The sequence below is a fragment of the Balearica regulorum genome, chromosome 3 (genome assembly GCF_011004875.1).
Source record: "Balearica regulorum gibbericeps isolate bBalReg1 chromosome 3, bBalReg1.pri, whole genome shotgun sequence".
Classification (NCBI taxonomy): domain Eukaryota; kingdom Metazoa; phylum Chordata; class Aves; order Gruiformes; family Gruidae; genus Balearica; species Balearica regulorum.
Genome location: NC_046186.1, coordinates 98686553 through 98713527, shown reverse-complemented (window position 1 = coordinate 98713527; position 26975 = coordinate 98686553). Strand labels below are relative to the sequence as shown.

Sequence of the window (26975 nt, the reverse complement as noted above, 5' to 3'; positions counted from 1 at the left end):
TAGATCCACACCTAGAAACAGTTTGGCAGTGACAGCAGAGAGCTGTACTAAAGCTAATTACACTATTTTAAAAGCTGCAAGAGCTTTCTCTCTCTTCAAGGGAGATGTGTTGGAGGAACTCAACCAGAGGGAAGCAGTCTTCAATAAGTATAAATTCTTCTGCTTTGAGAAGGAAGTCCATGTTCACACATCCTCCTTATACCCCATACCTATGGATGATATAATTTTACTCCCAGGTGACTTCCCAAAGGTATAATCCTGGCTGTATTAAAAATTATGGAAATTTTGTGAGTGGAAAGTTGGAGCAAATGGGACCAATGAAATGTCTTGTCCCTTCCTCACTCAAACAGACCCCTATCATCACTTCTGCTCACATATAAATTGAATTTAAATTCCACTGACTGCAGTGTTACAATAAAGATAGAATGTCATCCCACAGAATTTTCATAAGCATATAAACAAAAATAGCTGGTTAAAAAAAAAGTCAAAAGCAGATTTTATGTACCCTTTTTGCACTTTTGAGTATAATATTTCACTTTTTTTTTTTTTTCCCAGCAAGAAATTACTCCCATATTTCTTTAGAATCTGGAGTCCCAGGTCATAAGTGTGAATAATCATTTATCATTCTGACTTAAGATGGTTTATCAGCTACTGGATCTGCCACTTCTCCAGTCACCTTTTCAAGGACCAGCTACTGATCCCACGTCACATTAGAGGAATTTATAAAGGGAGGAGCAAAGAAAAGAATAATGCCGCATCTTGAGGGAAAGAAGAAATTTATCTGAAATGGCTGACTTTATTTTTGAAATGGCAGCTGTTTGGAACTGTTGACAGATTGGCAGTGTTGGAAATTGTCCCAGGCCAGATGGATTAGTGATCTGGGTTCAGGTAAAGTGGTCAAAGGTGCTTTATAAATGTCATTTCCCACATAGCTATCACCACTACATAGTAGAATAGGTAACAGTTATTTTTATAACATGTAATTGAATTATTTTGGGTAAGTCAGTCCCACACAGGTCAGGGGTATCTACTTTTCTATCATCTTCCTTCCTTTTTGCTGCAGCAATTGCAGTAATTCGAGATATTCCTACTACTATTCCTAACTGAATTAGGATGGGCTGAAGGCAAGATATCTGGGGAGGGGTGGTAGAGAAATAGCTGTTTTAGTGAAGAAATCACTTTCAAATTTTTCTCTCTGTTATTTCCTGTGACTTGAATACATTGATCAGATTTGTGGTTATGTTGTAAGGAATCTTCCAAGGAACAAAAATGAATCAACTAAACAAGAACTGGAAAGGGGGGAAACAAGGAGTTTCATCTATTAATGAGAATTAGATACTTTCTTTTCTTGCACTCTTTTCTGCTGCATTTTATTTATATTATCATGCATGTTTTCAGAGAACAAGTAAATTTAAATTTAATTTTAAATGGAAATAATGGAAAAAACTTTTGGTTTTCTCCTTCCATGCATACATAGCATGAAATATATAATTTAGCCAACTGAATATAGGAGAGAAATAAAACTAATTGAAGACACATGTTTTTTTGAGAGCTTGCTCAGATTGAACCAATACGCCTCAACTATCTTGTGTGATAACTGCAAAGTCATGGTTTTTCCTACAGTGTCCCTCCACTCTGTGATGGTCTGAAGTACATCTCAGAAGTACAGGTCAGATCCTCATCTGGCTCAGCAGCCTCCACTTGTGCCAAAATCCTTGGAAATGCTTGACAGAAAGCTCTGTGAAGCACTGGTCTTCTCTACACAGGTAACAGAGCTTTTTTGTGAATAATTGCCCATGTAAATTTAAATTTGTTAATACCAGCTTTCAACCAATAAAAACGTAGTTGTTAAGATCCATGGGAAAAGTGAAGACAAAGGGTGAGGAAGTTTCTGACAGGAGTCCAGTACTGTATTTTAAGTTACGATACAGATCCTTCTCTCATTCGATACTGAACACAGCAGTTTTACTTTATTCACAAGTGATTAGTGAAGATTCCTCTCTCTGGTCCTGAACTATCAGTTGGCAAAACACAGTAGTTTTCCCAGTGAGCTCTACCTAAGCCCAGTGTGCTGGAAAGAAAAATGACACCAGTCAAAAGTGTGAGGCACAACATAGAGCAAATCGAGAGGTTGCTATACATTTTGTTTGCATTGAGCCATTTCAAAGTCATGCATCTCTAACAGAGTGATGTTCTGGGAAGAGCTCGTACATTTGCTGTTCAACCGAGAACTGTATTTTCATACAGCTGTAATGAACAGCTTAGAAAACTTAATTATATATCTTAAATGCATTTGATTCTTTCCTTCTGTATGATTTTTTTTTTTTTCTCAGCTCAGTTTGAAAATAGTACAGAAAATTTTCCTGTCATTCCAGAATTCAATTTCAAGCCATGTGTCAGCAGGAAGACTGTAGTTTGCAAGTTTTCAGGAATATGCTCTCCCCTGCTTTTACTGTGCAGGTGACAAAATTGCTTAAAACCTCAGCCATTATTGCTTAAAACCTCAGCCATTATTGTTCTGAATCACTACAGTACACCAAATAATCTGTGGTGTAACAATTGCTATAGCAACTATTCACTTTGGTTCAAAACCTGAAATAAACAGGTAACACATCATATTTCACATGCTAGACAAGGCTGTTTTGGCATAAAGTAGCAATATTAATATATTCTATGGAAATTGAACAATATTCAAACAGGTACCTATGACATAGACTAGGACTGAGAATAATTTTGAGAACAGGATATTTAAAGTATATTAGTTACCCTCTGTTTAACTGTTATTAAATACTATACATAATTAAGCTGAATTAATCTAATTAGACTTCCAACTGACAAGGGTTTCCAGTTGGCTGAAGTTTGCAGGGCCCTTTTTGTACATGCCAGTAAACATTAACCTTTTCTTTGTGCAGCTGACCCTTAAAAAGATGCCCCAGTAAGAGATCATATCATATACGGTATAGTCTAACCATAATCATGACCGCTGAAAAGGTCAAGAATTTCCATCATCTTTCAATGTTAGTAATACCTTAGGGAGATTTTTCAGTGTTTCTCAAGCAAAACCATGTTTAGTGAGCTTCCTCTTCTTGTTTCTATTTTCTGATTCTTGAATTATGAATTGCATATACAGTAAAGCTGAAGGAGGTCCAAGAAGATATTCTGCACTTCAGACAGGATTTAACTTCTTCCATACAAAATGGTATTCTCAGAGCCAAATTCTGTGCTATTCAGTGGGAATATTGTTCAGTTATGAACCACAGAATTTGCCCATACATACACACACATACACACACACACGCCCTCTATGTAATATATACACACATCTATATGTATACATACATCTATATGTACACATATATATATTTTCTATATTCTAAAAGCCTGTGTAAATGTCCTTTCTAAAAAACTGTTAATAATTGAAATTACCAGTTATTTTAGTTACCATCAGGCCACTCAAAATTCTCACAGAAACAGAGATTTTTATGGTTAAACTCTCAAACCTCTTTTTAGGTTAAATACTGCTTGTGTTTCTCATTGTAAAAGGCACATCAATGGGACCAGGAGCGCTACGAAGCACTGTCCTCAAGGCACAACATTAATGGCTTGCCTAATTGCATGAAAGGGTAGACTTTGTCTAGGCAGAGGGTTCAGGGATTTATGTATTTCAAACAGGAAAACATATCCAGGTAAGGAAATAAGATACGTATGCCATACTGGGCACTGAGTTGGGCGCCAGACACATGGGAGTGTCTTGCTGGCTCTATCTCTGCATTTTTGATCTAAGACAGGTCATCCTGCTCTTCTGTACCTCGATTTCTTAATCCATTTTTAATCTTCCTTGTTTACGTAGGATGTCTTTCTTTCAGGGTAAAGATCATATTTTAATTATTTGTTTGAACAGTACGCAGCACTTATATCCCAGTGAATACCTGTGAGCACTCTGATAACTATATCCTAAAATTCTTACACAATTATTTCCTCTGCCTCTCATTTTAACCTTCGGTATTGCGTCATATTTGGTGTTAGTGGATTAAAACATGAGTGTTCTTGTATTTCCTTCATAAATAGCCCAAGAAAACTGCCTTTCAAATATGCAATAGCTACAATGTGATGATCTGCTTGGCAACCAGGCACATGGGAACATGTTCAAAAGCCCTTAACAGGAATCAAGTGCTAATTAAAAGAGAAAGACAACAAATGTTGCAATGATCTTACCCATAGACTTGAGAAAGGACAGATGAAGATTCACTGAAGCTATATTTCTCAGGCCTAATACAAGCAGAAAAAATACATATTTAGCCATCTTCTCAGGTGGGTGCTTAATAATAATAGACTTTATGGCTCTTAACTCTGCTCCCAGGACTGTTTTAACAGTTATATAATGTGCATATATATTAGGGAGGAGTGTCTGGCATCCCTGGTTTTTTTTTCCCTTTCTAAGCAAACGTCTGAACCTTAAGCTAGAGTCAAGTTTCTTCTTGGCTCTACTCCTTCTGGCTCACAATGCCAGCATTTCTGGCTGCACTTCAAGAGAAAGGGTGGAGAACAAGTTAACCAGAATACCTCATGGCCTGAGCACTTCACTAACACATGAAAGATATGGATTCAAGCATTCTCCATGTGAAGAAAGCACAAAATCCCTAATTGCTGGATGAGTTAGTGGAGTATTATGCAAAAAGATGGCTACTGAAGCATTTGAGTGCTTGTATGTTATCACATCTAACTTCATAGAAGATTAAGACGGAGTTTTTATGGCACTCTGCCTAAACTTGGACTACAAGCAGAGTACTATGTATGTCCAGGGTTGACACTCCAGAGCAGGCACTTTCAATAAGGCAGGGAGCTTCCAGGCTAAGTACAAAGATTTTATATCTATATATCTATATATCTATATATCTATCTGTCTCAGACTGTGTCAAACTTGTCCATGTGTAAAAAAATATTAATCATGGAAGACACTAAAACAATGATGGCCTATGATTTGTTATGGCCATTTCAGAGGGTATAATAGCATGGGACTTTTTGTTGTTAGCGTTCTAACATTTTCGAAGTGATGGAATAACACTTTAGAAAAAGCAGGGATTTGGGTAAGTTAAATGGTAAAAGAATATGACTTTCTGATGACTGACTGTCTTTACAGCTCACCTTCAGTTCAGAAGTATTTTGCCTCTACAAAATCTACCAAGTGTATCACTGTAGTTTTACTCCTTCTACAGCCAAATAAAACAAAGCAAAGTATTTGTACAAATGCAGTCAATTTCCCTAGAATTATTTCCAATCTACAGTCATGATCAGTATAGGATTAAACTTCTCTCATGATCAGATAGCTACAATATCATGGACCCCGTTCTGCTGCCTTTACATAGAGCAATGGTTTAGTCTGGGAGCAGCGTACCAGAGTCTCATGGTACTATCACTATATTTAAGTAAAGCACATGTTTAACTGAATCAGGTCGCTTAGGTGTGAAGGCAAGAGGTGCCACAGATACTTTTGCATTTGCAACATCTAATTTAGCTATGTTCCTGTGGTCTTAATGTCCTGAAGCCATAACAGAAATAAAAGACTGCTGGCAAGTTCCACTGGAAATATGAGAAGGGTGTCCAAAGGCTTACTATTTATTTACACACCTAAACATAAATAATCCCCTCACGTACCATTTTTACCCATAGGCTAAAACACATAGTTTTACAGTAAGGTCATACTTGTCCTCATGTTTTGGAAACATAATCTGTCTTTTAAGGTTTGCAATTCATTTTGTTCCAGCTGTGGATTTATAAATCCTTCTACTTTCGAAGAATTCAAAAGCTTCTTAAGACTTAAGATTGTTTTCATTTGGATGGAGTAAGTATTACATCTGATGTAAAAGAAAGTCCACTACAGTATCTATATATACATACAGACACACATACATTTCTCATTAATATTTAAGAAGATGTAAATGTATTGCAAAGGCCAGGATAATAGAAAAACTGGCAAACAAAAACTCTTTTTCTGAACACAGATGAGAGGTATATCACCTTTACATGCATCACTGGGAAGAGTTTTGAACTAATATTAATAGCTATGCTGAAATTCAGTACTCATTAACATTTGAAATAGATTAAAACATCTCTTCAATTCAGTTTAAATCCCTTCCTTTTTCATATTCCTCTTCCAGTCCAACACCAGAATGCTGCAAGAAGTGTAAGTTTGCCTAAATGATTTCTAAGGTCAGGAAGCTGAGGTACTTTGGCCAAGATTTGGGTAAGCATTCAAACTGCTGGACATTTAATCTATGTAGGGATCTGATCCTAGCCTAGGGTATATATCTTCTGCCTTTCTTCAGGCTGCAAGGGTCATAAGATTGATTTCAAGAGAAAACTTTGGGGCTTTTCTTTGCATGGAGAATTACCCAAACATAGTAGCATCGGCTCAGCAGAAGCACGTTGTGCTGAGCACAATGCCCTTCCGCAGCAGTGGTGTTATGGTTTAGAGAAGCAAGTCTTGTTGGGGTGGCATCTGCTCTATTCATTTCTGGCTGATCTAAAAGTCTGTATGGACAATAGCAACTGAGACACCTGACCAGTGTAATTCTACTGTCATATCAGCCCAAAAGCAAAAACTCCTGCTCCCTCAAGGGCACCAAAACGCCTAATCAAGAGAATCAGGCCATTTGTTTCTAAATACATGCCATATTTGGAAAATCAGTCTTGCTTTAGAACCCCCTCCTGACCTTCTGCAAGGTGTTACTTGCTTAGCAGAATCACCACTGGGCAGTTACACCATTTTAATGCACTTCTGCTATGGTCTCCTTGCGAACAGAAGTGTGTCATAGCGTTTGAATCTTTCACGATGCTGAAACTAAGAAACTAAACCTCAGACTCAACTAGTATCATGTTTGGACAAGGGGTGAAGTGAAGTCTCAAGCAGTATCACTGTTTCACTCCCCCTGTGAACTACCAGACCTCCCTGGTACTACAGAAGGGGAAGCTGAGATATTTCCATAGGGAGCTCCTCCTCTGTGTGAGGGTTGCAGTAAAGCTTGCGGTGCAACATGGTCTAGAGAAGGCTAGCTAAGTCCTTATTCATGCTTGTCTAAAATCTTGCTGAATGATCTAAAAAAGGTAAAGGATAGTGCTTAATTTGAAAAGCTATTCCCACAAAAATATTATATTTACTAGATAGACTTCAGCCTGACAAAAAACTACTATCTAGAGGAAAGATTCAACTAAGGGCAAAAATCTTTGGATTCCTCAAGTCATTTTAGTAAAGGGATTGCTATAGTCTAGAATATTCTGGTCTAAATCTAAGCATTTATAAAACTCAGATGATCCTGACATTCAGGGAGTCTAGCCCAATGCTTTACTTTCTGTTGGATCATGACCCAAGTACAGAATTGAACTTTTCCAAATTATCCTGTGCGAAAGCAGAACCGAGCCCAGAGATTATTTGTTCCCTATTCTTCCACAGACTTCCTGTATGAATTTGGTAAGTTGTTTAAAGTCTATTTCCGTGTTTGAGGCCCTCACTGGATCAAATGTCTATGTTTTCCAGTGCTCTGTCTGGTTTAGACTATAGACTCTGTGGACTGCCTTTTTTATAAATCTCTATATAGCATCTAGCACAATGGAGTGTGATTACTTGTCTGGAGATCTTAATATAAAAGGATCGAACATAATACAAACATTAGGAGGCATAATACCACATCACAGAATATCAGTGACTGGAGATAAATGGAGTCACCCTACAGGACTCTGTGTGGAGAGCCTGCAGAGACCCTGCAATGAAGAGTGAATATAGAAATGCAAAGTAGTCTTAGGTTTTCCAGAGCTACAGGTTTATTCCTTCTCCTTAAACAGCCAGTAAGCAGGATGAATAGGATGAAGGCCATAAAACATGAATGCCCTTTTTAATTGGAAAACATGCAGTAAACTAGCTGCCCTTTTAGGATCAAAGATGCTATTAAAAATGAAAGATATTATTACTGTTATTGTAAGGTTTTATTAGTAGCATTTACAATAGCCCTTCTCACAGAGGAAATTGCTGTAAATACCCAGCTGACTTACAAGCAACTATATTGTTCATAACATCACATGGCTGACCAAGCATTACCTTCTACTACACTTTTTATCTATTCTATTTTACACCATTGAACCTAGGCTGTAGAATTTTTTCAAACAAGGATGTAGTATGTATGTCCTCTGATATATGGCTGAGGTAACAGCAGTGCTGCTAATATTAGGGAACATTTACCTCTGTAAAAATTTGAGATTCCACTTACTCATTCCTCTCACTGTTTACTTTCAAGGGCTAAATAAACCTGCAGCTCTGTCTCCAGAAAGTCTGAGATATAGAAACATGCTGCATCTCTTGCTCCCATCCCACCAGAAGTCTATATTTGGTAGAATTATGCCAGATGCCTCTGGATTCATGTTAGTCATTCGGCAAAACTAAGAGACACACAAATTAAGGGAAAACTGTTAGACAGTATAGTCGCAGGGATAGTCTAAAATCAAAATAAAGCAGTATGTTAAAAATAAACTGCATTTTGGAACCTTTCAAATTTTCTTTATAGGAAAAACAGATTTGGTGTCATCAAGGTGCTAATATGCAAATGCCTGAAGAAGAAATCCTTTCCTAATGACTGTTCACACCTTCCTGGGGTGGAAAACTGTAGCTGGCTTTTACTTCTACCCATTTCTTGTTTGCTAGTGTAGGGATTGTGGTTTAACTTCCCTGTGCTCCTGGGACCTCCTCAGTACCACAGTGTTTCAGGTTGGCAGCTGTTTTGCAAGGACATTGCCTTGTGTCCTTATCTAGCTGGGGAAGTCACTTCTGCACATTTTCTTTTTAGGGTGCAGAGGTTAGGAGACAGAATCATGAAATGAGGGTGCATTTCTTCCGGATCTGAACCCTCTTCTTTCTCTTTCCAAGCCTTGTCTTTCTGTCCCTCCTCAGAAGGCTCTAGTCCAACCTCCTTCTTAAAGTAGGCTCAGCTTTGAGGTCAGATTAAGTTATTCAAGGCTTTATTCAGACAGATATTCAAAACCTCCAGGAAAGAGACTGCATCTTTTCCATACTGGGGCACCCAAAACTGCACTTAGTGTTTAGATGTGGTCCCATAGATGCCAGGTAAAGGACTTCTTTCACTTCCCTTGATCTATTGTCTATGTTCCTGGTGATACAGCCCAGAATGTTATTGGTCTCCTTTGCTGCCAGTGCGTACTACTAGCTCATGTCCACCTTGCTACCAAGACCCACAAGTCCTCTTCTGTAGAGATGCTCCTCAGCTAGTTGGTCCCTAGCCTGTATTGCTGCAGGAGTTCTTTTGTCTACAGATGCAGGACTTGGCATTTGTCCTTGCTGAGTTTCAGAAGGTTCCTGTCCATCCCCTCCATTTGTCTAGGTCTCTCTAGATGGCAGCTCTGTCCTAGACTTTATTGACTGGTCTCTTAGTTTGGTGTCATTTGCAAACTCAGTAAGCATGTACTCCATCACCTGTGGTAAATGCTTGATAAAGATGTGAAACAGGTCAGGTCCACAAAAGACCCCTGCTGTACTCATCATCAGCTTCCAGGCAGGATAGGTCTATTATCCACTTCCTTCAAAGCCTGATTAATTAACCAATTTTTTACCCATCTAGTCATCCATTTATCAAGACCACATTTTCCTTGTTCAGTCTTTTACTATTAATGTAGTGGTAAAGGCTACTCTTGTTTCCCTTTGGCATCTCCATTTGAGCTTTGGCTCCTTTTTGAACTGGGGCGCCTTCATGAGTTTTCTGCTTAGACAAAGTGGTCTCCTGATACATCTACTTGCCTTCTTGTGTATTAGGATGGACCATTCCTGTACTTGGAGGATACTGCCATTAAGGATCTGCAAACTGTTCTGAGTTCCTTTGCTCTTTGAAGCTCTACCCCATGGGATTCTATCTACCAGTGTGTTGGGTTTGCGTGGCAAGGCTTTGGTAGCGGGGGGTCTACAGGGGTGGCTTCTGTGAGAAGCTGCTAGAAGCTTCCTCTGTGTCTGACAGAGCCAATGCCAACCGGCTCCAAGACAGACCCGCCGCTGGCCAAGGCCAAGCCAATCAGTGCCTCTGTGGTAACATATTTAAGAAAGAGAAAAACAGTTAGAGAGTGCTTTTGCAGCCGGAGAGAGGAGTGAGAAGATGTAAGAAACTCTGCAGACACCAAGGTCAGTGCAGAAGGAGGGGGAGGAGGTGCTCCAGGCGCCGGAGCAGAGATCGCCCTGCAGCCCACGGTGAAGACCATGGTGAAGCAGGCTGTCCCCCTGCAGCCCATGGAGGAAGGATGAGGGGGTGTAGCGATTCCACCTGCAGCCCATGGAGGACCCATGCTGGAGCAGGTGGAGGCTCCTGAAGGAGGCTGTGGCCTGTGGGAAGTCCACGCTGGAGCAAGCTCCTGGCAGGACCTGTGGACCCATGGAGAGAGGAGCCCACGCCAGAGCAGGTTTGCTGGCAGGACTTGTGACCCCATGGGGGACCCACACTGGAGCAGTCTGCTCCTGAAGGTCTGCACCCCATGGGAGAGACCCACGCTGGAGCAGTTCGTGAAGGACTGTAGCCCAAGGGGGAGACTCACGTTGGAGAAGTTCGTGAAGGACTGTCTCCCGTGAGAGGGACCCCACGCTGGAGCAGGGGAACGATGAGAGGAGTCCTCCCCCTGAGGAGGAAGAAGCGGCAGAAACAACATGTGATGGACTGACTGTAACCCCCATTCCCTGTCCCCCTGTGCCACTGAGGGGGGCGGAGGTTGAAGCCAGGAGTGAAGTTGAGCCTGGGAAGATGGGAGAGGTGGGGGGAGGTGTTTAAAGATTTGATTTTATTTCTCATTCCTCTACTCTGTTTTGCCTAGTATTAAATTAGATGAATTCCCTCTCTAAGTTCAGTCTGTTTTGCTCGTGACAATAATTAGTGAATGCTGTCTCCCTGTCCTTATCTTGACCCACAAGCTTTTCGTTGTACATTTTCTCACCTGTCTAGAGAAGGGGGGGGAGCGATAGAGCAGCTCTGGTGGGCACCTGGCCTCCAGCCTGGGTCAACACACCACAACCAGTTTCCAGAATATGCTTAAATCTGATCTCCTGAAGTTCAGAGTTTTTAATCTGCTACTCTTCTTCCTCTGTATCTTAAACTCCTATTTCATGGTCACTACAGCCAAGGCTATCACTGCTTATTACACCGCAACAAGTTGTGCCTTGTTAGTGAATAGCAGATGCAGCTGTGTGTCACCCCTGGTTGGCTCATCTAGTACCTGCACCTGCTTACATCCTGCCTTGTTGCCTTTCTGGCAGATAACAGGGAAAGCAAAGGACCCCATAAGAACCAGGGTCTGTGATACAGAGACTTTCCGGAGTTGTTTAAACAAGGCTTCATCTACTTCCTCATCCTAAGGAGGTAGTCTGTAACACAATTCCATCACAGCATCACTTTTGCTGGCCTCTCCTTTGACCCTGACCCATAAGCCCTCAACCAGATTCTCATCCATCTCATAGAGGAGCTCCATACATCCAAGTTCCTACTTCACTTAAAGGGTGACACCCCTATTGTCTTTCCTGTCTTCTTCTACTGAATGTTGTGTATCCATTCATCACAACCTTTCAGCCATGTGAGCTGTCCCACCACAGTTATCCCAGTGATGATGTAATTTAGCGACCACAAGCAGAGCTCTCTTTCCTCCTGTCTTTTTCTCTGGATGTGAGCATTTGCATACACACACTGGAGATGGGCCTCCTTTTGCTCTGTTTCATCACTCCTGAAGAAGTCTGTCTTGTACACATCACCCTGATATCACCCTAATGAGTCAGCTCATCAGTAAAACTAAGGTGGCTAAAAGAAAGCTAAAATAGATAAGACACAGGTACATGTAAATAGATACGGATGTTATAGATTTAGATGTGTAGTGCAAATGAACATCTTCTGAAGATAAATTCAGTTGTATGTCAAAGGCTAACATGTCTGAGTACTCTCTCAATGTGCAGATACTGTGGAACATACTGAAGACAGAGAACGGAAAACTGCACTGCAAAACTCGTAAGAGGAGGCTATACCTTCAGGTACTGTTCCCCAATTAGCAGATGTTTTTTGAATAATACTAATCTCTAAATAAAGCTTAAGCTCCCTAAAATAAATTCTCATTAGACAGTTTGCTTGACATGACACAGAGTAGTTTCATTTAAATCATAAATATAAACCAGACCTCTTAATATTTTAGTTTTCCACTGCAAAAGCTTTTTGTTACTTTCCTCTTTCCTACCATGCAAATTCTGCAAAGGCCACCGACAGCTTTTTCTTTCCTAATTAAAAAGCTAACCAATCCAATCCCATTAGCTATGACAGGTTTTTTTCCCATGTTTTAAAATATTACTAAGACCAGTATTCTTAAAAATGCATAGTCACTCACGCATTGTAATTACTGTAGTTTTCTAAAAAGAATTTACTAAAATAAATCTCTAAAATATTGACATCATGCATGTAACTGTACCTGGTTGGTCAATATCCTCAGCTTTACATTTAATGATGCATTTAAACTTTATGCATGTACTTCTTTCACAGGCACCTGTAGTTGGTTTCAGTTGGCCACTGATAGGTTTGTTTGCAAGACTTGACATAGTAAGCATAATTTCTTAACAGTTTTACCTTAAAATATTTTAAAGGATGTGCTTATCTTATCAGGCATGAAGAGAAGGCAGCTTCTGGCACTTAGATCGAAAGCGTCATTAACAAAAGTTAGTGACCAGCTAAATTTAGTTATTCTGCAGTTGGGATAGAGGATCGGAATTGAAACGGCAGAAAATGGGATACTAATAGGTGATTTTTTGAGGTTATACCCTCCTTCTGGTTTTATAAAGTGCAAATACTGGACACTCATCAGAATTAATAACATAGTGGCAGCTCTTTTTAGTTTGAGAGTATAACCTGCTTTTTCTGCACTAAAGTCAAAAGACAATCAAACATGAAAACTTTGCAGGCAGCGGTATGGCTTGTAATCTTCTATTTGCAGCACTGGATTTGCTAACTTTCCTTGCTTTATATTTTACAATGCTCTTCAAGGCTAAACCAACTGAAATTATTCTACCTTTTTTCTATCTGTCCTTATTGTTCTCACAATGAAGTCACTAACCATGAAATTAAGGCTACAAGTAAAATTCCCAAGCAGAGGGTGTGAGCAATATGAATAATGTATTGCTCATAACTTAAACTGAGTCAAATGCACTGTCTATAGATATCATTGCAGAAAAAGTGCAGTAAGAATAAGAAAATCTCACAGTGGCCAAGTTTGCTATTAATGGAATTAAAACTGTCATCAGACACGATAGATTCATAATTGTATTTCTGAGTTATTCCCATTCCAGAATAATGACTGCAAACCGAACATTAAGCATTACTGAAGCATTTATCCCCTTCATGTGAATGAACAATATTCAGTATTATTGCAGACTGGTATGAAATCCAAATGCTTTTAATGTTTTCTACATAATTTGTAACTAATCCTCCACCAAACCGATAGCTATCCCTGTCCAGTCTCATCATCTCAGCTACTGAAGAAAGAGCAGAAGAATTCCTCAGCCTACCCAGGAAATGGGTGCCAATGGCAAGGGGTCAGATGCCTCTGATCTTCTACGGCTTTTGTGGGCATTTGAACTATTGAAATGTTTATATGCCACCTCAGTGGTGTTATCAGATACACGGGAACCTCACTCTGAACAAGTTTATGTCGTTACGTGAGAGTTAATAATTAGCTACTATTTATCTATGAAACATTCATGGATATATTTCATTTTGGTAAAAACATTATTATTTTCTCTAATTGTCAATCAATTGGTTTTGGTTTTACAAAAAGAGTATTCAAAAATTCTGAAATCTGAAGTATATCTTGTACATCTTAGGTATAAATTTAAGCTATTTCACATAATTTATCCTATGCTTAAGTGAGGCTACTGATCAAGGTGGTTCAGATAGCTCAGGTTACCACAGACATTCAGGTTACCACAGACATGCACCTCTTCTCGTGAACATACACTGTCTACCGGCCACAAGCACAGCCCAGTCAGACCCTGCAGACAAAACTGTCTTCAGCTCAATGTTAGATGCATAACAAGATTTCATCCTCCCTTTGCATGAGCTAGCAGTATAACATTCCCTCATCCCTTTCATGTTTTTTATTTTGCATGAGAAATGGAAAACTTCAGACATGACGCCCTGGAGCTCTCTTCAGTGACAAAGAAAAGGAAAAACCTATCATGATCAAGAAAGTGTTTTTGTATATTTAAAAATATGAATTAATACTGAGTCACAAAAAGAAAGTAGGTTACAAGAAAATACTGCAGCTGATTACATTTATTGGTACTAAGGGACATAAGAAAAATTTGAGAGAACAGAGAATTGGTGGCAGGTCAGGCATCAGCTTCGATATAAAACCAAGGGGAGAAAATTGTTTAGACAACAGCTCAGGTGAAGCAAGATAAATAATACAAAAAGAAAAAAGATATCCTCAGGTATATATGAATATTAAGGTTCTTTCCTATAATGCAAAACACAAAGGAATTTACTTAGAATCAAAAAGTAAATTAATTTCTCAAAATTATTAAGATAGAGTGATTACTGAAACTTTTCAGTGCCCATTCCAACCACAGGACAAAAGGGTTCTTGGAACCCATATATTATATCTTGGAACTCATATATCATATAACCTTCAGCACAGTCAGGTACCAATCCTGATCATTGTGCATGATTATAATATAAATAGATAAAATGGTAACAGTAATAGTTAGAAGCCAATTCTCAAATTCTTTCCACTCTTACTTTGTAAACTAGGACCTCTGGACATGCAATGTACAAGTGGGAAATGGCAAAATTAAAAAAAAAAAAAAAGCTATCTTGCCATTAATATATTCTCTATATCATAAGCGAATTATATAGAAATCCCTTCTGTTTGCAGACCACACATGTTGTATTCTGATCTTGCTATGATTCATTATTTTGATCCAAATAAGGAGGATTGCTCTGGATATTCGGTTGCTGGAAACCATTATAAAATGTCCATATCCAATATTCATGCTGCCTAGCTGAGTTTCTCTTCTTACTAATAAGTAGAAGGCTATCTTACATAGCTTTAAGTATCTTATCTTAAATGATCTTACCCTTTTTGGAAATGCCAGTAAAAGATAAATAGAAGTGGAGTCTTGTTCAAAACTCATACCTGTACTATAACACTGAGCTGATACTCATGCTGTCTCCCTAGTGCTTTTTCATCTCCTACTGTCTTTTCGACTAGAAAGGAATTTTAGTAATGTACCACTAATATGATTGTCAGTCTCCATTTGCTACACATTTTTGCTATTATATTGTCATTCATAAGGTCTTTGTTCTAGGGACCATCCTGGAAGTATTTCCAAGTGGCAATAGTAATCCACAAAGCTGCAAAGCATACCCTCTGAGTGAAGACGAAAGGCTTAAGGCAGAAAATGGCATATTGCTGTTTGTCTACCAGTAACTCCAGCAACATTTTTTTCTTCGATGACTTTTTAGTTTTCATTAACTTTAAAATTGAGTTTTATGCCAGAAAGTAGAAGATACCACCACAAAACTGGTGCATAAAAACAGATTCTTCAATGAAATATTGTAAAATATATGGAAATAGAAAATCATAGACTCATAGACTCATAGAATGGTTGGGGTTGGAAGGGACCTTAAAGATCATCTAGTTCCAACCGCCCTGCCATGGGCAGGGACACCCTCCACTAGACCACGTTGCCCAAAGCCCCATCCAATCTGGCCTTGAACACTTCCAGGGATGGGGCATCTACAACTTCTCTGGATGACCTGTTCCAGTGCGTCACCATCCTCATTGTGAAGAATTTCTTCCTAATATCTCATCTAAATCTGCCCTCCTTCAGCTTAAAGCCATTACCCCTTGTCCTGTCACTCCATGCCCTTGTAAACAGTCCCTCACCAGCTTTCCTGTAGGCCCCCTTTTGGTACTAGAAGGCCGCAATAAGGTCTCCCTGGAGCCTTCTCCATGCTGAACAATCCCAACTCTCTCAGCCTGTCCCCATAGCAGAGGTGCTCCAGCCCTCTGATCAGCTTCGTGGCCCTCCTCTGGACTCTCTCCAACAGCTCCATGTCTCTCCTGTACTGGGGCCCCCAGAGCTGGACACAGTACTCCAGGTGGGGTCTCACCAGAGTGGAGCAGAGGGGCAGAATCACCTCCCTCAACCTGCTGGTCACCCTTCTTTAGATGCAGCCCAGGGTACGGGTGGACTGCAAGCACACATTGTCAGGTCATATTAGGAAAGCTAATATAGCCTTTTTCCCCAAACGGTGCCTGTATTTCCAATTACAATGCTTCACCCTGTTCTAAACCTTTTCGTAACATAAAATTAAACGCTTTTCAGGCAGCCTCTGCCTGACCCTAAGATGGACGCTTTTTAGCATGGATGTGGTGCTTTTTCCATATGCAGCTTGAAAAGCTTTTAACAAACATTGTAATTACAAAGCTATGTAAATGTGAGCTGGGATTACTAGTAATAACACAGTAAGGTTTTTCATCTTTTTTTTTATAGTCTTTTCACAGAAAAAGGAACTCGATAGGCTGTCTTATACAAAAACAAATGGGAAGCAATGAAGAGATTGACTGCTGTTCCTTATCTGAAGATTGAGTTTCAAGTGCTAAATAGATAGAAGCTCAGAAGAAAGGCTTGAGAATAAAGCAGAATTTAAATTTTTCCTTCTATCTACCAATTTCATCCCAAATTTCTGGTCTTTTGGATGATTTGAAATAAGAAAATCAAAGCCTAATACCATGGTAATTGTTTGGATGACAAAATAATCGAAATATAATAAAGAAAAGCAAGGCATCCGGGGAAATGTAGGTTATCTCAGCACATACTTCAGATGTTTCTGTCTCCTACTGGAACTTGCATAAAAAATAGGAGTCTTGAGCACTAAGATAGTTCCTTTTCTTTTTTGGGAGGGAGGGAGGGGAGGGGAGAACCAAACAACAAAAGCAGTGGCAAAGACGTTAATATGGCCTGGGCTGAGAGAATAGAAACTTTCATGCTTTCATTTAGTATTTTTACATTCAAATTAGTAGGAGATAAAATAAAAAGGTTATAATAACCTGTAATAATATAGATTTCCAGACTTTTTTATAAGTTTTGACCTTCTTTTATGTTGTTCTAGTAAAACAAATTAGTTAATTATTTCTGGCATTCTGCCTCTTCAGTATTTTAAAATATGAGCTGATGAGACATCGGTTGATCTGTGGTGTTGATAAGTTCATACCATTTAAGCACAAGAAAGTACACGTCCTTCAAACTACCAAATGTTGTATGTTTGCATGACCATGTAGACGAGAAGCCAGTAGCCAGTCTCTGCAGAATATAATATTATAGGGACACCTAACAGATACACAGTGTTCCCAGTCCATGTTGTGAACTTTGTGAAAAACAACCTTGAAAAACTGCTTCTTCCATTTCTACCTCCCAGAAAAGGTGGTCCCTTAATGATCTTGTTTAAATGGAGAAAAAAATAAAATAAAACAGAACGTATATGTACACCTCCTCCTTAGCTCCCTAGCATTAAACAGGAATACGTGTGGAAGATGTGGAAAAGTTCTAGTAAGTTGGGAATGAGGCATGAAATGAAAGTGCATGTCCGGTGCACAGAAAAGTGGGCCTTTCACTGCTGTGTGTGTGTACAAATCAAATTGCCAGTTAAGTATCCTGCCTGAAAAAAATCCATCCTCCAGCAGAATGACTGTTTAAATGGGGCTTAGCATTATCAATATTTCTCATTGCCCACCAGTGATTCACTAAGTACCTTTCTACTACTAAAAATCAGTCCACAATTTTAATGAGACAGAAAAGTTGGTTCAGTGAATTTCAGCTGTGTTTTTTCCTTAGTCTGGGTAGCATTGCTGAATAGAAGAGAAAGTATAGTTTCTCTGCAGGTGAGCTGTCTTTTTATTTTTAATATATTGCTCCATCTCTTCCTTCTCCCTCCCCTACGACAGATGAGAACATGCCTATCAACACCTCCCAAAGTAGCAGAGAAAATTTTGCTGGCAATGGCAGATGTAAAGAGAACCACAGATTCACAGCACTCTCGATATGCAAGCCTAGCAGTTGTGTTAGTATCATGACTCCAATCAACCGTTCCTTCCTATCACACTCCCCACACCTTCCTTTTTTTCCCCTGTGTTGTTCTCAGGCCAGCGTCTATGTGTAAACAGGATGTGGGAGCTGTACTGAAATGTATTCAAGTCCTGTACACCTCCGTCCTCACCTCTGGCTGCAGTGTGCATCCTGCCTGGAACATCTGCTTCAGATAAATATAGGGAGAGTTCAAGCTGTGCAGAGAAGGGCACAGACTGGAGTTCTTCAGCCAGTTTTCTCTTGTCTTTATTTTTTAACATTTAAAAAACATGGAAAAAGCATTTTAGTTCTAACTGGCGGGCAAGTTTCCTAAAAAAAATCACTGTTGAATATTTGTAAATAACATACTGGCATATATTTAAGAATTTAAAGCCCACTAAAAATAACATAACTTTGTTTACTTATTATTTCTAATGATGCTAACCTAAAGGTGCACATTCATATGCTGCTTATATCCCTTGATGCAACTTGAGATGGATTTTTATGGTTGGCAGTGCAGTTTTTAAAAAACTGCCTCTGGTAATCCAGCTAAAATAGATCATAGGGCTTTACAGCACATTCACACAAAAAGGATTTCATTACAGTTGAAAACTGAAAGCCAGAATCATGAAAATATTTCCTACTTTTCAGTAGACTACACTTTCAGATAGCCTGGGAGATCCATACCAACTGTCAGGCAGTTGGTACGTCTCAATTCTCTGCACTGTCTGCCCAAACTGCTCTGCTCTCTGGAGAGCGGGGCTGCTCTGGCAGGAGAGGTGGGGGAGTATTTATGTCACTGCCAGCTCAGAATGGGACACCTCTGACCATGACAGCAAATCTATATTTAGACTTCCTGGGTACTCTGTGGTCTAAAATGGCAACTTAGGAGTTTCTATAACCAGGTAGCCAGTGCATCTCTCCTTGGCAGAATTTAGACATGTCGATCTATGGCCATCATGACAGGCACCTAAGTAGACAGTCTGATTTTTAATGTTAAATCTTCTGATATAGAAAAAAAATACTGTTAAAATCATTCAATTTTTAAAAAGGTAGAATATCCTTACTTATTCCAAGAGTAAGAGAGAGCAATATTTTAGGACTTGTAGAAATACCTGTATGGCCATAGTCACAGAGCCCATGGACATACACATTCAGCAGGGTGGCCCCAGTCCCAGAAAGAGTGGTCGTCAGGCTGTTGCTGCCACTGAGGAAGGCATAAAGGTGTACCTGTACTTATACCTGAGAAAGGAAAGGCAACCCTTTTCCTCCCACTACTTGTCACCAGCTCCCCTTCTGCTCTGGCCTGACCTCTAACCCTTCTTGCTGCTCCATGCATGGAGCGTAAGAAATCAATTCTGTCCACAATCCTGAGGAGGCTTTGAGCCAGCACTGCATGTACATACATGTACACACACACGCACACACACACACAAGCTAAACAGGATGCAGGCTCTGCACATAAGGGAGACAAAAATATACATTAGAAAACAAGTAGAAAATAACAAACGCTAACAAATTCCCATTTCTGCTTTGACTGACTTAAGGATAGACATTTTCAGACATAATAAAGGATAACTAGAGACTTTAACAGACTTTTGAATCAAGCCTCCATTTAACTTAGCACACATCTCTCGGGCATTCGTTGTCTGCAGCTCCTGTACAAGTGTTTGGGTCAATTCGTCTGATCAAACACAGCCTTCTGCAATGTTGCTGCCTACATCTGGATTAACCATCTAGTCTGCCTTTGTAGTGAATGGAGAGAAATAGCACTTTTGGGGTACTATTCATCTGTGAAAGTAGATCTCTAATAAGTCCAATGAATATCCAATTAAATGAGTCTAGCCTCGAGGTGCTTGTTTTCTCCAGGAACAAAAGCTATCAGACCTAGGTAGCTGCATAGGAAACCTTTTAAAGTGTCTGAGGTGGCTCTTACACTTTGTGACAATAATTTAATCAAAACTTTGAGGAAAAGAAAGATTCTTAAATGAATGAAATAAACTTGAAATATTGTAAATTAAATTAAAAGTACCTTTTTTATGTACCATGGACTCACAAGGAATCTTCCAGGTGCTTTTTATAAATTTTTTTCCTACCATTATATAAGGGGTTTTTTGGAGGTTGGTTTTTTGTTGTGTTTTTTTTCCCCTCCTCTGGCAAAAGAGAGCCACTGAATAAAGCACCCAGTGTTAGTTAGACATTAGATTCAAAATTACAACAGCCCTATTCATTCAAATGTTTTCTATAATATGTAGCAATCACAAAGGTCTCACCGTTTTTCCTCAGAGAAAGGCAAAACATCAGTGGAAACAAGACATTTCTATTAATAATAGCATTGTAAGCTGGAATGTGGTTCAGGTACACTTATTCACCTGAACTTCCTGAGAAAGTATGGGTGATAAGACAAGACTGTGATACAGAGCATAAGCATGAGGCCTGATAGCTGCAGAACTGCTAACCCTATACATTGGACCTATAGTATGGGAATATTTCTTCCCTGCAGAGAAAGTAAGTATGGAAACTCAGAACAATTTCCACTTTTGTACACCATTCAAAGTACTATTTTAATGGACTATGTCTTTGTTTCCCCTAACTCATCCCATTCCAACTCTCCTCGCCTCTAAAGATCCACACAGTACAGCCATGCTAAATACATGCTTGGGTATTTTCCCTACGAGCTCCTCCTCAGCAATTTTTGCTTTCCCCTGTGCCAGCTACTTCTTTCTGCCACTGCCTTACTCGTAGTTTTATGATGGATGGGACTGGCTTAAGGCTTTTCTCTCAGCAGAAACCCAGAATGACTGATGTGCGCTAGAATATTACAAGAAAAATGGCCACATGCTTCAGCAAGGCACTGTGATCTGCTAAAATGGAGGGGCCTGGGAAAGGGTTAATAATCTGCTTAAAACTGTTTTTACTGTTTTTAATGAACCAGCACCTAACAACCAAAATGAAATCAGGACTCATTTCACAGGGTATATAGAAAGGCTTCTAGCATATTGCAAGTTAAACACAAAAAAAAAAAAAAAATCAAGGGGAAAACAGAGCTGCAGCGATGTGAAGTGAGTTGCTCAAGGTTACTCAACAGGTTAGTAGCAGGACTGGAAACTGAGCACTTGAGGCCCCCCTAGAATGCTTTATCTGCAAACCATCCTCAATTCCTACTATCATACAAGCCTTTTAAATCAGGGCTTTGTGCTCATCATCTCCACGGTGACAAAGTGGTAAGTCTTCTTTTAAAAGCAAGAAGTACTTGATCCTCCCATGGAGAGCAGCAAGACTCTTGAGTGTGTGATATTTCAATGCAAATAGGCTGTAGCTATAAGGACGTAAAAGATAGACTCCTCACAGTAAGCAACAATAGGTCAGCACACTGTGCAAAGGGAGTCAGGATGATAATTTCCTGTGTACACATGAGAAAACTAATACAGATGTGATTCCTTTTAATGTGATCAGGCCTGGGTCTAGACTGTAACAGGACCCATTTGTCAGCTCTTGCTTAGTCTCAGTACAAGGAGGAACTTTGTTACAGGGTCTAGGATGCTCTAGAATTTCTTACTCTTCAATTTTTAAGGGTAATTTCGGCCTTTTCTGGCTGTCTTAAATCCCTTTTGGAAAAGGCATATTTTAAAGGAGTTGAAATTCAGTAGGCCAAAAAAAATCTACAGAAATGACAAAACAGCGTGTTATCATATTTTCCCTCATGGCTCTTCATTCCTAAGTAGCAGCAATTGTAAATGCTATTTCTTGCCTTTCTTGCCAGCTTTTCTGCAACCACCACAGCAGTGCTGACTCAGAGCCCACTTTTTGTTAAGCTAGATGCATCTCTCCAGAAAGTATGTACAGCTTCATAAACATATTTTCTCCTACTTCCAGTATAGAATCCTCATTAGTTTCATAAACTACACACATCTTCCAGGCAGAAGGAAAGGCAACCTTTAGTGGCCACTGCTGTCCTAACTAATAGGAAAAGGACAATGTTGTTTTCTTTACATTTCTGACATGACACATCACAAAGAAATGCCAGATCAGGGTCAAGTTACACTAAGTGGCACTGTGCTTTTTGGTCTTGTGATGTGACGTAACCTCTTACAAAGCAATGAAAGAATTGTAATGTAAAGAAAGGCTTTTGAAAGATCTGCTAGAAGGAAATAATTGTTGAGCACGGGAAGAAACTAAGTAGCTGGTCTTACCCAAGCACTAAGTGCTGGCTCCAAGCAGTGCTCCAGGGCTGTGCCCAGCTGGAAGGAACAGACCAATCCACATGTCCCATGTCAGCGTCAGAGGCCACTCCATGCCACTGGAGAGTGCTGGGTGGCTGAAGAGGACCCTGTTCCCCACCTGTCTGGGGGAAGCCACAGGACAGAGCCCATGCAGCCCCTACTGTCCTCCATCCCCCGGACCGTGGGGACTCCATCTTGCTCCTCCTTTGAGTGATTCAACACACCACTATTCTATGCTCTTTGTTTGCCACCAGATGATATCCAGCTACTCGGCTGGGGTCAGCCAAGGTATTCATCAAGCATGGACAAACAGGAGAGGGGCAGCAAAACTGTCACGCTGCAGGCATAGAGTGATAATAACAAATGAAATGGGGACTCTGCATCCTACAAGTGTTCCTTTCCCACCCTTACATAGTTTTCCCATCTTTACCTTCAAAGTCAACTGTCTTGGCCCCACTGGCTTCTGAACACCATTACAGCTGCACTGGCACTCAGGAGGATTTTGAGACAAGGACACATGTAAAGGAGTCAGAGAAAAGGCAGATGAAAGCTAAGAGGAAGACAGAACTAGAGCTGGAAAAAGAGCAGGAAACAAAAAAAAAGTGACGGTAAGGAGAAAAATCACAGACAAATGAGAAGCGGGATATATAGTCCATACTAAGGGCATAAAAAGTTGTAGGAATTTTACACTAGTTTCATGAAAGCTAGAGGGGTAAGGTGAGAACCTCATGTAAATGACTCTGCTAACTTTGAGCAAGCATAACTGTTACTGTGCAGTCCTGGATTTAGAAGGCCACTCCTGAGCCTCAAGTTGTATCTTTCATCCTGTGCAATATATAAGATGTTTTCCTTCATTTTTGAAAGCACTCTATAAACCTCAAGAGTTGCAGAAAATACTTTTTTAAAGCAGAGCTCAACATGCAATGGATTGTAGCCCGGTCCTACAAGAGTACTGTGTACCCAGTTGTAGAGATGATGTTGGCTATAGCAGCATTGCTAGGGCTTGAGGTGTGGAGGCAGAAGTTGAGAGAGAGAAGTGCTTGGAGAAGCATCGGGAAGTCAGCCTGGACAGAAATAGATGCAAAATATAATTGCAAGATCTTTCTGACTAGATTTGTTAATATAGAGCCAGTCAAGAATAAGACTTATGAAACCCATTCCTGGTACTAATCAGTGTCTACAGTACACTTACTCCTCTGGGATTTCAAGAAGGAAGTAATACCAATACTCCCCACACACACTGAGAAAGTGATTATGACTGGAAGAATATGCAAAAGAAAGGTTTCTTCTTCTGTTTTCACCTGCCACAATCCTAACAGTGCCAAATTTATATTTGGAAGCCTGCCGGGTAAGCTTTTTTTAGAGTTGCCTCATCTTTTGCAAACACTGCTCTCTTTTACAGAAAAAAAAAAAAAAAGTTCCTTCTTATATTTTTAGGTTTAGTTTGTTTTGCACTTTGTATGTTAAAACTAAAGTGTTTATTTGCAACGGAACATTCAAGAGGCCATTAGAAACGTATCATGTGGTATCATACTGCAACTCCACAGCACCATAGATTAACTAGCAGTAAACACTTCTAAAGTTGCCATTTTATAGATCCTTTCACTTTTCCATTAAATCAAGTCATGTCTTTCAAACTTGCCGATATGAAGTGCCGCTTTGCCATCATGTTCACATGTTCATATTGTTTCTATTAATAACTACAAGATATCATTAAAATTAATATAAAGATGAGAATATGATTGAAAGCTAGCCAGCAAAAAGCTATGTATTACTGCACACAGTGGTTTTATTGTTCAAACGTCTTCCTTAACTAGTTAAGACGTCTAAGATACTCGTTCAGTGACTTTTTTTTTTTGAAGTTAGATGAATATATCAGAATAAAGCTTTGCTGCACATTCACAGGATGCGATTCACAGGATTTTGGATGTCATTAGGTGTTAGGCAATAGAAAAATTGCATTATTGCCGTAGTACTTCAGAATTTTTGTTGTTGTCATCTGTTTCTCAGAACCAAGTAATGACATGACAATTGCAGGTTATAACAGGTGACAGGATGCATTATTCCACTGCGCTTGAGGAACAGCTCACAAATCGTAGACCAAATGAAATATGGAATAGAAGGAGAGCATTGCCTCTTCCGAGTAATACGGCTCTTATTACAAGTTCTGATTTATCCATAAACCCAACCTTAATATCTTTTATGGCCTGCCTTCTGGGTTTTTTTCAGACTAATTGACAACAACTGTCTGAAAAGGTCCTTTTCCTATTAAGAAAAGTTTTCACTTTTCCTCGCAAATGTTCGGAGGGGCAGCTTCTGAAGAAAGCATCGCAATACATTTACTGAGAGGCCACACACAGGGCTGCCATCTCCTGCTGGCTCCCCTTTATAGGCCAGGCCAGGCCCCATTCTGCCCGCTGCCTTGGACTGAGAGCAGCGCTTGCCCTGCAGCTGGTCCTGCGGAGCCAGAAGGATTGTGGGCACACAGAGGAGGGCGAGTTTCCCGGGAATGGTGCTCAGGGCTGCTGGACCAGATGGCTGCATGTGGGACGCAGCGGGCACCCCAGCAAGGTGGAGGTGGGCATGATGGCTAATGAGCACTTCCCAGCCGCTCTCTGCCGTGCCCCTTCCCTGCCAGCCTCAGCTGTGTTATGGGCTCTGCTGGCTGATTTCTCGAACTGCCCTGCTCCTCACTTTGCAGGCAGAGAGGAGGCTCGGAGCTGCCTTCCCCTGAGTTGGTGCTGAGGACCCCAGCCAGCCTGCCATCTTGTCCCCGCGTGCCTGGCCTGCTCATGAGGAAACCGGCAAAATGCAGCACGCCAGCGCTCCGATATGCCCCGCATCCCCACAAACCACTTCATTCCCACCCACAGAGCCAGATCAAACAGTGTTCGGGAAACAATCTGGGATCCATATTAGTGCTCGGTACCGTTGCTGCCAGGGCAGTTTAACGGAGTGTGGGGGGGGGGCACTGTTTCTAGCACATTCCAATTGACAACAGCTGGGACGGCTCCGCTCCGAGCAGCTGCCTTCACTGCGGCCCCATTGCATCGCCTCTCTGTGTGGAAAGCTTTGTTTTGGCTAGGGACGGGTTTGTTGAGCTTTCTTGCACTGAAGTCTCACAGAGAAACTTTCCCTTTGCCCATGGCATGTGACCCTGCCAACTTACAGGCTTGCATCCCCAATAAGAAAAACAACGTTTTTAAAAAAAAAAAAAAAAAAAAGTAAAGGTTAATTAACCTCAGGTCTCTTCTCAGCAAAGCAAGGCTGCCATGGATAAGTAATAAAAATAGCTTCTCAATGGTCCTTGTGTCTGTCAGTGTCTCGCTCTGTGATCTTTCAGTCAAAACCATGAAAGCAGGAGGGGGAGGAGAGGCTGATTCGCTACTGTCCTTTTCTTGTGCATGTGTTCCCAAGGCTGCCCGGCTCTGTCCTTCAAGTCATCTCCACCAGTAAATCATTTAGCTCAACCTGTCACTCTCGACCATTGTGAGGAGACAAAAGCTACCCATTTAACCCCAACCATGGCTGATTGACGCGGCAGGGAAGGCAGGCTCACAAAAGGAGGCTAGCAGGGAAGGTGGCAGTTGGGTTGGATTTCATGTAGTCTGGTGCTGGTTTTCCCTCTTCTTTTTTTTTTTTTTTTCCTTTTTTCCCCCCTCCCTCTCTGATATTTTAAATTAGCAGCACCTCTCATACTGGGATTGTTTTTTTTTGAAGACCACATGTTTGTCAACAGAGCTGTTCTGCTTGAGTAAGTCGACCCCAGCCTGCCTTCAAAGGTTTGAAAGGGCAAGAAACACACATACCCATATCAGCATACATCTATTACCCCTTTCACCTGGCCAGCTTTTTGGACAATTTTTGTTGCTTTTAAAAAAAAAAAAAGTGGAAACAAAACATCCAAGTAGTCACTGGGAATCACAGCTATTCCAGTCAACCTGCTGTTTGGGGAAATCTGCGTCGCAATTATCGGGTTCATTTCACTTGAAGTATTGCACTAAACCATCAGCTAGAACTCTGCTACCTTGAATCACAACCTCTGCCCCAAGTTTGCACCTCAAACAGGCATCTCCTGTGTTACAACAGGTTGTCCTCTCTGCCAAGAAATCGCTCTGCCCTGATATTTTAAAATTAAGTTAGTCCTTGGACATAGAAATCAGCTGTTAAGTTTAAGATTTCTTTTCTATAATTGCCCTGGCTAAAGTTTAATCTTCATGTAACCCCTCCCACCCCCAAACAACCAAAGTCCTGAAAAACTATGCAAGCCGTCGGAGAGCAACAAATTCACTTGGTGCTGACAGTAAAATGAAATGCATAGAGAAACTAAGCACTACTGCAGATAGTTTCATGATTTATTCCCTTTCCCCACCAAATTCCAGAATATCCCAGTAAGCGCAGAATCTGCCACAAAGCAAACTGTAATTTAGATATAAAATATACCTGCAAATATCCACAGTTTTGATTTCTGTTGATACTGTCATTAATTCACAGGAGACTTCTTCAGTAATTACCAACCAAGCGTAGTGCCATGTTTTAAGAACCAAGCACTGAAGTTGACAAAGACTCACAAGCACAAAACACACCACATCTGTGCTTCTCCAGGGATAGTCCTG

At 40.4% G+C, this 26975-nt stretch overlaps 1 long non-coding RNA gene across 1 annotated transcript in view; it reads left to right on the top strand.

The window, feature by feature from the left end:
- Positions 1–570: 570 nt before the first annotated feature.
- Positions 571–26975, top strand: part of LOC142601084 (uncharacterized) — a 30828-nt gene continuing 4423 nt past the window's right edge. The window contains exons 1-2 of the long non-coding RNA XR_012834682.1: positions 571–888; positions 1553–1766. This is a non-coding gene — a long non-coding RNA (uncharacterized LOC142601084). The remainder of the gene's footprint in view (positions 889–1552; positions 1767–26975) is intronic.